Consider the following 17,026-nt stretch of genomic DNA (forward strand, 5'->3'; position numbering starts at 1 on the left):
CTTCACAAATCCATCACAAAAGACAAAGAAGCAAAGAGATGAACACACCTTTAATAAACTAAAGAGATTCAGAAATACGAATGCCACAATCAGATAACCGTAACACTAAATTATATGAAAAAGAAACCGAGCCAACAAAAAAACAACCCTGACTGTATAAAATTACAGCAAGATGAACAAGAAATTTATTTTTTCCCAAAACACAACTCACATCAAATCGAAAAAATCACTCAGAGGACAAACGGAAAAAAAAATTACAACTAAAAACACAAAACAACTCACAACTTAATTAGGAACTCTAAGGAAGCCAACACATTTTCATATAAAAAAATTTGCAACCCAATTCACATTTACCTTTAACGAAATCAACAGGGGGATAACCGAATATCCCCTACGGATGCGAAGCGAGCAGGAAATCAACCAATTACGCAAACCCCAAAAAGAAAAAAGAAAAATATTCAAGGGAAAACGAATACGAAAGGGATGACTGGAAAAACGATTACGAGCATCAAAGAGATAAATTCAATCCTCATAGTGTCCTCTAGATCGCAAACATTGCTCTTCTCTTATCCGTTCACGTGGACATCAAATTTTGAAAAAGAACAAATCCATTTCCAACTCAATAACATACAAATAATGACCCAGTAGACCAACACATTATAAGCCTTAAAGATAAATTGGGCCCGAGTGAAACAAACAAAAATAGCCCCAAAAAAAAGAAATGTAAGTTATTGATTTTATTTATTTTTCTTAATAAAATCTACAACGTTTTTCACTCCAAACATTAAAACATTGACAAAAATAACTACTCCAACAGTTTACAAAATACATATGAAAATATTAAATAACAATTCAACCAAAAAATGACAAATAATAATAAATTTATCACAACTATTAACTACAGCAAAACAACAACTTCATCTACACAATGTTAACTTCTAATTATAATTTTTTTTTAAAGCATTAAAAAACACACAAGATGATATCAATTTTTTAAAAAATAAACAGCAAACTAAATTATACTTACTGCAAAACCTATTTTTATAAAAAAATATCCAACAAATCAACATATCCAACCAAAATCAAATACAAAAACAAACGTAAATATGAATTTATGTAACCAAAATAAATAATATACACAACAAAACTTGGAATATACTTTAATCTAACTACCGCGCGTAGCGCGGATCACTTGCTAGTATATATATATATATAGTAAACATTCAAACATTCGCTTTTCCCATAATCAATTAGCAGTACAACAGAATGATAGCAAAAACTGAAAGAAGTTGACTTCATGAATCATCATGATGAAAAATAATCCCAACGTTTATATCCTTCTGTTGATTAATAATTAATGCTTCGTTTCATACTATATTCTAGACGTGGCAAAGTTTTTGGCAGAACTTAAATTGAAGCCCACATGATTTTGATTTACAAATTAAAGTTAAACAAGGCTGGTTGCACAAAATTGAATAAGTTAAATATATTAAAAGTGCAAATGGTTGCACAATTAAAGAAGTTGAAGAAACATTATCAACAAATTTTCACCATTTTAGTTGAAGTGGTTAAAATTTTTTAAAATCCATTAAACTTAAAAAGTTGAAAAAGTAAACAAGTTAAAAAATAGATAAAGTGTTCAACTTGTTCATCCACATTTCTGGAGATGAATAAGCTAAATCAATATCATTCAACTTAATTTTATTCAATTTTGTGCAACCATTTTATTCAACTCACTATTCCTCTAAATACATCAAATTCCCAAATTGGTCATGAAAATTGATTCTCGACCTTCTAGCTTCCTGCATAATTTTAAATGATGACAACCCTATTAGAGTCTCAAGTATCACAACTGTCATTCATAACAAGCTTTTACATCAACAAAATATTCAAAGCAGAGAATTTCATGATATATGCAAAATCTTACAAGAATTGGAGCGATGTGATGCCCGTTAGAACTTGTGGGAATGAGCCCATTTCTTTGGAATTGAACCAGTAAGACAGTTGCGGTCAAGGATCCTTCACCACTTGGTATACATGTAACTTTTTGGGAAAGTAGATAAAATCTAAAATTATATACTCTTTTATAAATATATATATATATATATAAAAGTATTTAATAATTTAAAAATTGTCGTAGGTTGTTGTGTTTTACACTTGAGAGATTTCAAAAGAAATATTCTATCAAAATAAGAGGAAAATCATAAAGATTAAATTCGAAGAAAAATCATGAATAATATAAGCAAACATAAGCAATATATAAGCAAAAGTTAAGAAAAATATATAAAAATGACCCAAAGACAGAGTTGTATACTGTATATGTTCAAATTTGAATAACCAAAACAAAAGTAGATGCATATTAATCATAAACTACACAAAATTTGTATACGTCAAGTTATTTACTAGAAAATGTTGGAATCTGTGACTGTAGACTTATAACCATAAGTTATTTTAGTTTTATAGTTGATATTAAAAACGCTTCGTTGAGTCAAAATGAGCTAATCATCCTTGTTAATTGATTTTAGTTACAATTCATATCATTATATATTTTATCAAAAGTTATTTTTAAACAATTTGTTATTTCTCAAATTTAATAACGTGACTTATTTTTCTAACATACTTTAAAAAACATTTCAAAACTAACATAGAAAACCATATGTCTTATTTAATTAATAAAAATAGTAGAAAACCATATGTCTTATTTAACTAAATACATTATTCAAAATACAAAATGATTATAATTTATACTTTATTTGATTGTCCTGTGGCCAGATAGGCTTATGCTCTAGCTAATGTTTCGCTGGCAATTGTTGGGTTCGCTGGTCGTAATTTGGAGAAGAACTGGGAACATTTGTTGAGTTTATGAAGAGATACGTTATGTCATCCCATGGCTGCAATGGGGTATATAGAAGTGGTGGAACAACTTTGTCTTCAAGGAGAAACAAGGGGATGTAAGGGAGTTGGTGGCTAAAGCTTATCAGGATTCATCTCAATGGATAGCATCCAACCTCTTTCTTTAAATTTGGATAAGCAGTTGCAAATGAAAAAGTCTACTTTGGAGGTGAAATGTAGGAAGCTGGTAGTGGGTATTGTAGTGTAATGTTGGTTCATCATGGTGTAACAAGTCTTCCCTGTCTGGTGGTCCATGGATTGTAAGAGATGATCAGGGAGAGGTTCTATATCATGCTAGAGATGTCTTTCAGCCTACAGATTCTAAGGTGCTAACGACTTTATGTTGTACTTGGACGCTGGAGGCGGTAAGGACATTACATGTTACTCGGGTGGAAGTTGCTATTGACAATGATACAGTTGCTGCAGTAATCAATAATCCTAGGGAGTGGCTAAGGTACAGTTTCATATTGTGAGACATTCATACTGTAATATCAGAGTTTTCCGACTAGGAGTGCCATAAGATGCGGGTTCGACGAATAAGGTGGCCACTGTTATTGCGAAAAGTGTCACGAGAGAAGGAAGATTTCAGTCTTATTTAGCACTTGGAGGACCTTCTTGGCTTAATGATTGTAACGCCCCAACCACCATCTCTTAGTGGGCCCCATGTCTACTCCAGGTCCATGGGCTCACCTTCCTTTTAGGCCTCACGTCCTCTCACTAGGCCCATAAGCCCTTCCATATCTGACGGTCGGTTTGCTACGTCCGAGAGGCTTAAAAGACTTGTTTACTGTCCCTACAAATAACCACTTGATCTTTCCCTGTGTTTTTTTCTTACTCGCACAGTTCCGACAATCAGTTCCCAGAAGGTCACGCATTCTAAAACTACTCCAGCTCAAGCGCGCTTAACTCTGGATTTCTCTCAGGATCCTTGACCAAAAAGATAATTGCACTTCGGTGACATAAGTGACCAAATCAATTCTTTGAAGCCTCTCCGGAAATCAGGGTGTTATAATTCTTGCGCATCAAGACCATTACCCCGATGGTGTGATCCCTGTTGACTCTACATTCGTCTGGGTTCGGCTCTGATACTAAACTCACAAGTAAATGAGCGCTTTTTTTTCAGCAGTTTACGTTAACAAGAGCAAACTTGGTATTGGTATTTGAAGCAAAAGAAGCAGAATCGTTAGGGTTTGGGAGGAGACGGTTTTGACGTATCAAATTGTTGTTAAAGGTAACAAAATATAATAGAGTTAAACCCAAGTCTTTCATCGTGATTCTCCTTATTACAGAAGTGGATTTTGACTTAATCTCTGTGAGTTATTGGCAGTTTCGTGCGATACGTTCTCTCAATCGCGAATTGAGACCAGCGGGTGTTGGAGGCTTGATTTCGGGTTCTTCTGAGATTTGATCGTTATGATATTTTGTTGGAAGCTTCAGGATTTCTAGACTGTATTTTTCACTGGAGGGATGGAAAGTTAAGAGTTTCTTTTTGTTCTGTGGGTTTCATCTTTGAGATGGTTGTTTCTGTTTTCCTTGCAGTTCAGATTCAAGGGTGGTTTGTTGTCTCTTTTGGTTGTAGGAGCGACTATGACTGTTGCTGGAAAGTGGAGAGCCTCTCTTTTGAGTTATATTTGTTATTCCTTAATCACCTTGTTGAGGTGAGTGCATGACCATGAGCTTATCTAAGCGATTGGATTGTATGACTAATTTTGTGTGATGATGTGTAGGTGTGGTGAATGTGTTATTGGGTGTTCTATTTAATGGTTGTTTGTTATGTTTTACTTGTGATTGTACTCTTTATTTGCTTGTGTGTATAGCTCGTAGATGGCAGAATCGCCTCACTAAGTATTTTTGGTAATACTCACGCATCTCATTGTGTTTGTGGTGCAGGTAAAGACAAAATATGACCGTGGGATCATGACAATGAAGAAGAGGATGTTCTAGTTAGGGGCTTAGTTGGTATGCTTTGGTTTTTGCTAGATTGCTAGAATTGGAATGTTGATGTTAGAACTATAGTTTAAGTTGCTAACTATTGGTTTATGATTGTGGTTAATTCTTGATTTATTATTGGTGTTTTCTGCTGCTTATTTTTGTGATTTGACTTTATGAATATTTAAATAAATATTTTGGGTTATTTATTTATTATATATTATTTAGAAAAAACTGATCGGGTCGTTTCAATGATCAACTGAGGGCTGAAGTTGTTTAAGTGTGTTTCTTTGGATTTTTAGTTTTGCTTTGATTTTGTTGTTGTTCCCAATTTTATATGGTTTCTGTCAGTTGACAAAAAAAGAGAATATGTTTTTCATACCAATTTATATATTATAATTGTTGAATATTATATTAATATACTAGGAGATATTTATATATTGTTAAATACTTATATATTTCAGTCGTTAAAATATCAATTTATAAAAGCATAAGAATATGAAAGTATATTAAGATATTTCGTGATTAATTATACTGGGTTTTCTCTCTCTTCACTCTCTCAATTTTTCAGAGAGATAAAGCGATGGGTAAAATTTTCCGATTGTCCAGCACCGTTTTCATTTTCACGGTGGCGTATGGCTGGCTTCCTTTCCGACATCGGTGGTGATGTTCACACCATTGGTCGGCTTGCTTCTGGCACTTGTTGGCTCTTTCCGCAACGGTGGCTGGCGTTCCTTCCGACATCGGTGGTGTCGTTCACACCATTAGTTGGCTCACTTCCAGCACGGTCGGCTCTTTCAGCGACGGTGGCTGGCTTAGCTTTATTTTTTTCCTGTCTTTTTCGTTTGGGTTTGAATAGTCTCTGTGATTCATGAGTTGTTGTTATCGATTTCGATAGCTTTCTTCTCGTTTAAGTTGCAGATCCTTGAGCGTCTAGGTTTATGGTGTAGATCTAATTCCTTGAAGATTGAAAAGTTATAGACTGAAGACAAAGATTAAGAAGTTTGACTTTAGATGGAGTCATATTCTCAGCAAATTGGAATTTGCCTTGTTCTTTGGACGTAGGTTGAGATTTCATTGTAATTTTCCGACGATTTCGGCCGGATTTGAAGTTTTCCGGTGTCATTTCCCTCTTTCGGTGATCAGAGCTCTTCGCAAGAGACCTCGAGTTCCTCTTCGACATGTGAAGCAACCAGACCCATTTTTTTTTTAATAACAATATACAATTAAACATCCCATACTACTTAATTAAACCATCCAAAACCACATTTCATCATTAAACCAACAACAACCAATATCATGCACAATGGAAACATATAATATTAATCAACTCAAATACCAAATATCAATACAATAACTTTATTAACCGATCTATCCAACAACCTAGCATAATGCTATCCAAGATTCCAATAACATAACCATACATAAGCATCAATACACAAACGAGACCCTAGACCATCCTCCTCCCCATCGCCATGATTCCACGTCACATACCTGCACACCACAAACAACAATTGAGATGCGGAAGTATTATCACAAATACTTAGTGAGACAATCCTCCCATCTATTGGGGTATACACACAAGCAACTGAGAAACCAATGTTTAACAGATAACAACCAAACACAAACAAACCAGGAGGAACAAACATCAGACGCAGCTGACAAGATTGGTGTCGACAGACACTGCCTCAGTGTGGATCGACACTCCTCCTTGGTGTCGACCTACACCTACTTGTTGTCGATCGACACCAAAGTACAGATCGTTCTACTCAAAGCTGAAATTCACAAAACCGCTTCCCGAATCCTCCAAAACTCATGGAAACCAACAACCAACCACAAAAACACAAGAAAACAACACAAACAGCCACAAAATAAGCAAAACAAAGAATTTCTAGGCTTAGATCAGCCATGGTCATGAACTCACCTCTTTTGCAGGAAGATCTTGGCTCAAAAACGATGAATCCAACACCTTAAGAAGCTTCTCTTTCGTTCCGAGCAACATATCTCACCAAAACAGTCAAGAAAAGACTCAAAAACCTTTAAACTCACAAACTCTATTTCTCCCTCTGTTCTTTCTGCAAACAGCGACAAAAAACACAAAAACCCTCGACTTGGGTCGCTTTAAATACATGGTTTGGAGATTCCACTTAAACCAAACCATTCCAAAATCGACAATTAGAACAATCTAATCGAACCAGAAATTGCTAATGTCGATCGACACTACCCTTGGTGTTGATCGACACCCATCCCCAAAATCCATAATTTTGGTTCACGGATGTTACAACATGTGCCACCTGGGCAAGTTAATGAGGATCAACCTATAAGCATATTAGGAGGAAACCGTTCACTTCCTCTTCACGCTGCGATTACACTTTTTCGAAAACCACCCGAAGCTACTACCCGATAGAGGGATCAGGTTCATTACTTTCTCAGTACGCAACATGGAGTATCAGCTCACCTTCAAAGAAATGGAGGAGCTGTACGATTTCATAGTTGTTCATGGGGAAACCATGGAGGTAGACAAGCAGAAGATGAAGTCCCTATGGCTGACAATAGGCGACAAGCTTCCCTACAAGTCCACATGCTCCAAATCCACTCAGATTAAGAGCACCGTCCTAAGGTATTTCCACAAATCCCTAACTTGCACTTTATGCGCTACGAAGGAAACAGGGAATGTGAATGATTATGAGCTACAATTGTTAGACATAGCCCTGTGTAGAGTTCTGGATAGTACTAGGGATGGTAGACAGATTCGGCGATGTGGCGAACACTAGCATGGTCTTTGTTTTGCTCGACCAGTTTCTTTACTTGAAGGCTTGGGCCATTAAAACCAAGAGGCGAGAAGGATTTGGAGAGATCTCTATAGGAGGGTTAGTTACACCAATCCTAGTGGCTTTCGATGTACCTCTCAAGGGAGTTATGCATGATCCGAGGTGGTTAGATGTCGAGTACATCACGGTGGCGAGATTCCTGCCTTATGAATAGCCAAATGATAGGTTGCTCTTCAAGTTCGTACACGCCACGACTGGAGCCACTCAGTTGATCTTGCCCAATGTCGCAACCACCAAGATTCGGCTAGGTGAGAACATAGACTTCACACTCCCATTAGAGGCGTTGTATAATCCAGAGGGAGAATCTGAGGCTAAAGATAGAGAACCGGGAAGACAAGGGCAGGGAGAAGACTCAGAGGGTTATGATTTTGAGGAGTAAGTTGGCTCCAAAAACCAGCCAGTAGGGGTGAGAGAAGCACAACGATGAATCGACTGGTTGAAGAGGATGAAGAAGTTCTTGGCAAGGAAAGTCAAGGACCTTACCGGGACAGTCAAGGTAATGGGAGGCCAGATCAGAGAGCTTCAAGAAAAGGCAAGCTGTGCCTCAGCTCCTACTCCTGCTTACACAACAACATGGATGGAGAGGAGCGGACCAATCGGTGGAGTATGCAGTTTAGCACCTGAAGAACCTCATAGGGCTTCGTCATACGAGCCATGTGTAGAGGACCATGACACCAGACCTGATAGATCACGTAGGAGCCACTCAGATGCCTATCTGACACCTCAATGATAGAATACCCAAATGCCGCATCTGAGCACCTACTCGAGTGACCATTCGGGTCCTTTCCCTCAGCCTTTCCTGATGTCGTATCCAATGGTGTATCCGATGCACCCTTCGAGCAGCTACTCGGGTGACCACTCAGGTCCTTCCCAAAGTATCTATCGTACTACCCGATGCCTTATCCAGTGAGCTACGTGATGCCGTACCCGGCCAACCCCTAGGATGCTGGTCCGAGGAAGTCGTCTGTGCACATTACCGATCTCTCTGATGAGCTAACCCCGGCACTTGCTGAAGCCGGTGACGACCCTGGTTACACGATGGCGAGCATGGAGGCTGCTACAACCTGCTTCTTCACCAACCCATGAGGTAACACCTTCATCCAACTTTTGTACATATAATTGCATTATATTTTGTTTCATTTTATGATTCTTGGATTCTTTTTCCAACTTTTACTTACACAGATACTGTGTAGTTTAAGTTTGAGGGAGGTTCTAGAATGTATTTAACATTGTATTTTATTTTTTTATTTTCTTATTTCAAATTTTTGCATACTAGCTTTATTCATTTGAGTCTTCATTTATATGCATAGATATATAAAAAAAGCAATAACAAAAACATTAAAAAAGTGTTAATGTAGTTGCATTTACATTATAGGATTGAGATTGTTTCATATAGGATTTTTTGCATTTGCATTGGGGATTATGATGACTATAGCCTTGTAAACTTGTTGATTAATTAGGATAAATTCAATGGGAAACGTATAACCGAACCACACCTTGATACTTATACCTGCATTTGAAACTTAGTCGAAGCATGTTGTGATTTGATGTCATTCCCTATCCGATTTGAACTTAATTTTGACTAATAATTGTCAAGTAGTGCATTGAAATCAAACTCATGAACACAACACACATACTTGGATTATATTTTTCCCTTTAACCACCCTTGTTAATCCAAGTAGCTGATTCCCATTATTGGAGCAGTTCACCCCGCTATTAATCTTATCCAAGCCACTGTTACTCTTTGAGTGATTAGGCCTTTTTCGGATTGAGCTTGAGAGAAAGTGTTAGATTTGAGCCGATAAGAATATGATCCTAAGTAGTTCTAGTATCGCATTATCCGAACTAGATAGGAATAGGTGGGAACTTGTTTCAGGGATTTGAAAGTTTTTAGTTTTTTTTTAAAAAAAAGAGAAAAAAAAATGGAAACGAAGAGGGTACGAAGTGTTTAGGAATGGAGAGTAATCAAAGAAAAAAATCTAGTGAAGAATTTGAAAAAAAAAAAAGTTAGTTCTAAAATAAACGACGAAAAATAAAAGTAAAAAAAGAGAAAGAACCACAGTTGGATAAGAATACAAATTCACTAGAAGATTTTTAAGAAAACAATCCCTAAGACTTTAAAAAAAATATGAGTTTAGAAAAGCTTAAGCTAAAGGGTAGAAATTAGACATTTGTTGGGTGTAGATTAAAAAGATCAAAACTGATATATGTGCCTTTCGGTAGATGGGATCATATTCTTGTATGCATCTGGTGTAGCTTACCTTTAGTATTCTCCTAAAGTTCAATCCATTTTTGTTCAGAGAAACAGGTTTTAAAAAGATAAACCGTTTGAAAAAGAGACCACCTTTGTCTCTAACCCATTCATCCTAGCCAAATGAGTTAAATGACAATGCAATGCTTGATTCATGGTTTACTACTAATAAATGTGAAAGGGAACAACGAATATGAATGCATGTGTAGATTAAGGATAGAATCGGGTTTGGCTGAGAAAGGCGTGGTGAAAGTTCTTAAGTAGTCCCCATCACCATGCATCCTAGAGCTAATAACTTCGACATTGAACTTAACTAATCGATTAGTAAATTTTGGCTCTGAATCTCCACTTTCAAACCTCATCCTCTTATTTTCTTGCTAGAGGACTAGCAAGAGATAAGTTTGAGGGTGTTGATAACTCACTATTTTACACTTTCTTACGCATCTTTTTAGTCATGTTTTGCATTGTATATAGCCTTACCTTAGAATTTTTAGGTCTTTAACCTTAGATATTTGCATTTAGGTTATTTAAGGTGCTGCATTTGTGCATTTTGGATGAAAGTAGGTGCTTTGGAGCCTAAAAGGAGCAAGAATGAGGTGAAACTCGAGCATGTACCCGATGGTGTGATCGTGTAAGAAGAACAGCCCGAAGCTAAACCCGATAAAACGGAACCGAGTCCGAGAAGAACTACCCAAAGTCCAACCCGAGGAAGTGCCCGATCATAGTCTCGTGTAGACCTTCGAACAAGGATGTGTAGCTAGGTCAAAGGGTTTCCATATATAAACCCTTTTCTATTTTCTGACCCCGCGAGCCGTAGACACAAAAGAAGGAGAGAGCGAGAACTACAAAGAGAGAGAGAGAGAGAACCGATTTACATTTTACAAGCTTTCTTAGGATTTTTTTTATATGCCGTTTCTGCGATTCTTCTACATTGATTCTCGATTACGCTTTGTTCTTTTTCAATACATCACCCACTTTTATTTTATGAAATTTTCATTCGTTTATGTTGGTATGTCGATTATGATGAGATATGAGTTGTGAACAAAAGTTTCTAAGGATGGGATAGGTTAGTGAGTGTACTTAATCGAATAGGAAGTTTTAAACTGATTGTTCTTATAAAAATTCCCTTCTGGATTAGTGTTCTTAATGCTAGTTTTAGGCCGAGAGGTTGAGACTAGATCTAGGGTGTTTTGCCATCGAGAGATGTTTGTTGTAATGCTTGAACCAACTAATGCTAGAGATCTATTCACTTAGCCTAAGAGATTAGATTAGTAAAGAATTCATTGACATTAGTGGATCAGATGTTATTGCCTGCTTGGTCATGTTTCTCCAAAGAGAGTTGGGTAAAGAAGTTATGAAGGTTGATTGTTTTTACCATGAGAATGGATTAGCAAGGGTTAGAGATCCACTGTCTAGAGAATAAACTGCTCGAGGCTTGTAAAATATTCTAAATCGGTTAGGTATACTTATGATCCGATTAGTCCATCCTTAGGAGCCTTTGTATTTTGATTTTTTAAGCTTTCATCTTTAACTCAAACCTCTACCCAAACTGGTATTTGATCATCAGCTTCGAATAGGGCCTTGATCTGTTCATCTTTATGTTCTTATTTTTCCTGTTACCCAACCATCTACTCGATCCGATACTCGATTGCTTGCATCGTGTACTTCGGTCGAGTCGTTCTTGGCTTTGTTCTTTTCATTTTTGTTCATACTAGGCTGTTGTTAAAAACTCATTTCATTAATTGGCTTGACTTGCTTGTACTTGATTGCATTCTATCTGCTAGTTTACCAACCATTTGGATTCATAACAATTGTACTATAACTGCATAAGGAATTGATACCTTGGGTGAAAATCCTGTTATCAATAGGTAAGATGTGAACATAAACTTTCATCATCTCATTGATGTAAGAACAAGCAGCAATGACCAAACCCAACAACTAAAGACTCCAATCCCACCATCAACAGGATAGAGAGGCTAGTAGTGCTCGGTGAGCTCTTTATGATTCTTCGAGAGACCTTTATTGTACCTATCAATGTTTAAACCTATATGATATTCTAAACATATTGAGTACAAGCACCACGAGCACAAATCCCAAACAAACTATGTGGATCACAAACATGGCTGACTAGAATACATCATGCAAGTGGCGAGACTCGCGCACAATGGCTCTGTTTCCATCTCCACTCCTTCGACTCCGCTGAAGACTCTGCAAATCACAAACCAAGAAAACATTGGTTGCTAAGTAGGTAAGTTCATCTTGGATGACTCTTACACCTACAAAATGCTATTCTTATCAATACAATGCGAATACATAAACTTGATCAAACTCACACAAAGGCACATGTCTCATATTCAAAAAAAGAATCAAAATTTGTTACCAACCCGTTTTTAAAGTTAGAAAACCAAAGTAGCCAACCGCTCTCAAATCCTACACAAGCAGATTCGTGCCCATATCGAAATTGAGAAAAATGGAAAACCTAGTCGCCAGAGGAGATAGAGGCGTAATCAGAAGAAGGAGAGACATTGTTAGTGGAGTCACTCATGATTGGAGTACGAGAATAAAAATATTCACAAAGCAGAACCAAATTTCATAGAAGCACCTATGAAATAGGAGGAGTTTCCGCCGCGTGTATTCTCCTCCTTTGGATTACTTTTCTCAACTTGGTCACATACCAATCGAATCTCTTTCTCACGTTTGGTTATGTGAAAAGCTAAATAAACATAGATAATGCTATGTCCTCGTACCAATGTCGGCGTTGCTACGGTGGTCCGTTCTCTTTCTTACGATGCCGATCATTTACTCACCGGTGGCCTTTTCTTTTAGTCCTTCCTCTCATTCTGAGGTGCTTCACCTTGCCTGGGTCTCGATTGAAGTATTGACTACTGCTCTAGATGTAGATCTGGGTTTTACTTTGGTTTACCTTTCTCACGTTACCGTAGAAAGCCCGGTCTCCAATGGCGAATCCTCCGGAGAACTTTCTCGTGTATATAACTGTATTCTCAAAGACGGTGATGATGTGCCCTGTGGAGCTGCTGAGACTGGCCTTTAATTGACCTACCTCCCATCTCAGCATATTATCTTGTCACCAATGAAGTCTCACCCTCAGGTGTCGCTACCCCTGGAGATGGCTCCCTTGGATCTGCTCCGGCTTTGGCCGAGGATACTTTTGTCGATTTTGATGTCTCATACGCTTGAGCTGTTTCTCCCTCATCTTTAAACCAGACAGATCTACTAATCCCAGTGACGCCTCGGCGAAGTTCCAATGAAATCCTATCCAATGCAGCCACCACATCCCTTACACAGCGGAGAGGATCCATGGCTCTGCCTAACCGAGACTTTTCTCAATTAAAGATGAAGAAACGGGTTTCTCTCTCTCTCCGACGACAACCCAGGACTTTTCGGCGAGTCTTCCAAACCTTTATCACAAGCATGATGAAATCTAGATCTTGTTCCAACCTTCCTGTCGCCGGAAAATTGCTCACCGGCACAGAGATAGCTTCAGTTGACCTAGCCGCCGATAAAACAACATCCCACCTATTTGTCTCTTGTGGTCGATTCTTATGGCATCCATGGGCCTTGATCCTGTTTCCTATTGGGGAATCTGGTCCATTAACAAATTCACATATCAGTCCAATTTATGAGTTTTTGGTGGGCTCAGACAGAAATATCTGTCATGGCCCACTTACAAAATTCTGGGGATTTTTCCCTACTAAATTTACAAACCCAATTCATGGTGCAATTACAAGACAAAATGTCATAACAAATTCTTGGAGCAAAGGATTTCCAGACATTTTGTAAATTTCCCTCTTAGTGAAGCTTGCTTTCTATGGGTGATGATGGATGATATGATATGATGATGCATATAGAGATGGATGCAAGGTGCTTCAATTACCCTTATGTAGTTGCAGCATAAAGGATGTCAAACCATAATGAGTGTGATGCAAGCAATCAAGATATGAATACTCATCTAAGTTAAGCCAAATATGAAGGATGTTTGTCACTAACAACCTAATGATGAATATAAAATGCAGAAAGTAAAAGCTACTAAGTCTAGATACTGAATGCAAAGAGAAGTCTAGATACTGAATGCAAAGGATGATCAAAACAATAATGTAATGAAACCGAAATAGAAACTACAACAATGCAAGACAAGTAATAAAGCAGGATCAATAGAAACTAAATGAATGCAACAGAAATGAAACTATAATGAAACATGACAGATGCAAAATATAAATAACAAAAACTGGAGGGAGCTCGAGCAAGCACTCGATCGAGCACCGATCGAGTAATAGGTCGAGTGGGTTGAAATCTTAGAACCGAAACAGAGCATCAACAAAACAGAGCAGAACGAATGTAAACAGACAACAAGCGATTAAACAGGATTCAAACAGGTAAATCAATAGATAAGGAAGGTCCTAAGGATGGATTCATGGGCTGGATTCAAGCTATGATTATCTAAAACTGGTCAACAAACCTCAATCAAACATTAGCCATCTCTAGACAATGATCTCCTAATACAAGTTAATCCAATCTCTTGGCAATAACAATCAAGCTAAGATATTCCCAGTCTAGCTCTCACTAGCAAAGATCATATAAAAGCAGGAATTAAACAACAGATCATTAAAGTCTAAATTCAACAAAACATCTAATCTCTTAGCATGCTTCATGATAATCTCTAGATCTAGCCTTATCTAACAACTTAGACATTGGTGTGATGCTAAGAAGCTTAAGATCTAACCTTACCCTCTCAGATATAAGATTAGCATAGAGCATATCTAGCCTAGAAGAGATCTATAACAAAAAATCTTGACCAATCTAAACAACCACAACCATCATCCAGCCTAATCCATCCTTAAGATCCTAAACCACTACTCACAATCACAAAACATGAAACTTGCATGATTAGAAAGATGAGATGAAGATCTACAATATTGAAGAAGAAATCAAACTCAAATTCTTAATACTTTGAAAGTTATGAAACCAACAAGTATCAAAGATTTCTTAGAAAATAAACAAAAGTGGCTAAAAGATCTAAGCAAAATAAAAAGCAAAAGGAATAATTCCCAAAAGGATAAATACTAGGTCTAGGATTGTACTCTAAAAAGTCTCTCTTTTTGTGGCTGCAGGGTACAAGGCCTTTTATAGGAAAAGGAAGGGAAGCCCTAAAAATGCTAAAAGACAAAATAAGTGGGCGGCTCGGTCAACTCGACCAGGTGCTCGGTCGAGTGCTGGTCGAATGGCTTCTTGATGTTCATATATGTTACCTTGTTTTCCCTTAGTTTATTCACAACTTTTGCATCTTTTGCTATCCATTTAGGCCATTATTGTGTAGCTTTAGGACTAATCATGCATTAGAGTATAGTTGCATTGCATTTGCATCTTTTCATGCATAAACAGGTGATTTTGGAGCTTAAGGAGCATAGAAGCAATGCTGAGGAGAAGTGAAGCTGTCCTGAGGAGAAAACAAGAGAGTCAAGGCTGTAGAATCAAGGTCCGGAGTCCAACTCGACCGCACCACTCGACCACCACTCGACCATGTGCTGAGGAGGACTCGACCGAGTGGAGAATGCACGAGAGAAGCCAGCTCGACCAGCCACTCGACCGAGCACTGGTCGAGTTGACCGAGCCGTTGACCACTTTGACTTTTTGCATTTTTAGGGCTTCCACCTCACCTCCTATATAAGGCCCTTGTACTTGCAGCCACAAAAGGGTCCAGCTTTTTAGAGAGTCTAAAACCTAGTTTTTACCTTTTTTAGATATTATTCCTTTTGCACTTTTATTTTATTTTTAGATTTTGTACTTGTTTGAGAGAGAAAGACTAGATTCTTATATTTTGTTTATTTCATAACTTTCAAAGTATTAAGATTTCGAGTTTATTTCCTTCATCAGTATTGTAGATCTCTGTTTCATCTTTCTAATGATGCAAGTTTCATTATTTTCTGGGTTTTTGACATATTTCACCATGTGTTCTTGTGAGTAGTTTGCTTATGACCTTGAGGATGGGTTAGGCTGGGTTGATCTTGTGGTTTGTTTGATTTGGTCAAGCTTGATTGTTGTAGATCTCTTCTAGGCTAGATGATCTTAATGCTGATCCTATATCTGAGAGGGTAGGGTTTGATTTCAAGCATCTTAGCATCACACCAATGTCTAAGGAGAATAGATAAGGCTAGATCTAGAGCTTACCATTAGGCTTGCTAAGAGATTAGGAGTCTTGTTTGGTTTGAGATGTATTGCTTAATGCCTGCTTGTGTAGATTCTTTTCTTTGTGAGAACAAGTCTAGAATTGCATAGGTTTGATTGTTTCTTGCCATGAGAGTGGATTAAACATGTCTTAGAATAGTATGTCTAGAGATCAGCTCAATGTTTGCTTGAGATTTGTTGACCAAGTTAGATAACCACAATGATTAGCTCAGCCCATGAATCCCTCCTCAAGGCCTTCTTTGTTTATTGAAATCTTAGTCTAAATATCATTGCTTGTTTGTTGTTTGATTGCTTTTGGCATTGCTCTGTTTTTCTTGTGTTGCTCTGTTTTTCTTGTGTTGCTCTGTTTTCACGTTTAAGTCTAGCTCGACCACCCACTCGACCTACACTCGGTCGAGTGCTGCTCGAGTTCATCCCCAGAACTTGTGTTTTTGATTTGTGATTGTCTTGTTTCATTCCTGTTTCATTTCCATTGCATTCACATAGTTTCCTGTTCATTACTTATCTTGCATTAGTTCATTAGCATAGTTTCTATCTTTGCTCTAGTTTCATTATAGCTTTAAGTTGTGTGTTCTGTTTGCATTTAGTATCCTGTTCTAGTTGTTTTTACTTTCTGCATTTCATATCTCAATTTAGGATTGTTAGTGACAAACAATCTTTACAATTGGCTTGACTTAGACTCATATGCACATCTTAATTGTTCACAATCACTCATATAGGATTGACACCTCTTATACTGCAACTGCATAAGGGGAATTGAAACACCCTGACTTCTATTCATTCCATACATCATCATTCCATACATCATTCATTCATACACCACAAATAAAGTCAGTTTCACTTCTTCTTTTGCTTCTCCCATCCGGTCGAGTCCTTCTCCTCACACGGCCGAGTGCTTGGTCGAGTGGGTGGTCGAGTG

General features: G+C 37.6%; 1 long non-coding RNA gene across 1 annotated transcript; it reads right to left on the minus strand.

Moving 5' to 3' along the window:
• Nucleotides 1-11,745: 11,745 nt before the first annotated feature.
• LOC104725250 (uncharacterized) lies at nt 11,746-13,514 on the minus strand. Its single transcript, XR_757856.3, has 3 exons — nt 12,506-13,514; nt 12,288-12,382; nt 11,746-12,111 (listed from the first exon to the last, which is right to left on the minus strand). It is a non-coding gene; the product is annotated as an uncharacterized LOC104725250 (long non-coding RNA).
• Between the last annotated feature and the right edge of the window lie 3,512 nt (nt 13,515-17,026).

The sequence above is a fragment of the Camelina sativa genome, chromosome 11 (assembly GCF_030686135.1).
Source record: "Camelina sativa cultivar CO46 ecotype springtype chromosome 11, ASM3068613v1".
NCBI classification, from domain to species: domain Eukaryota; kingdom Viridiplantae; phylum Streptophyta; class Magnoliopsida; order Brassicales; family Brassicaceae; genus Camelina; species Camelina sativa.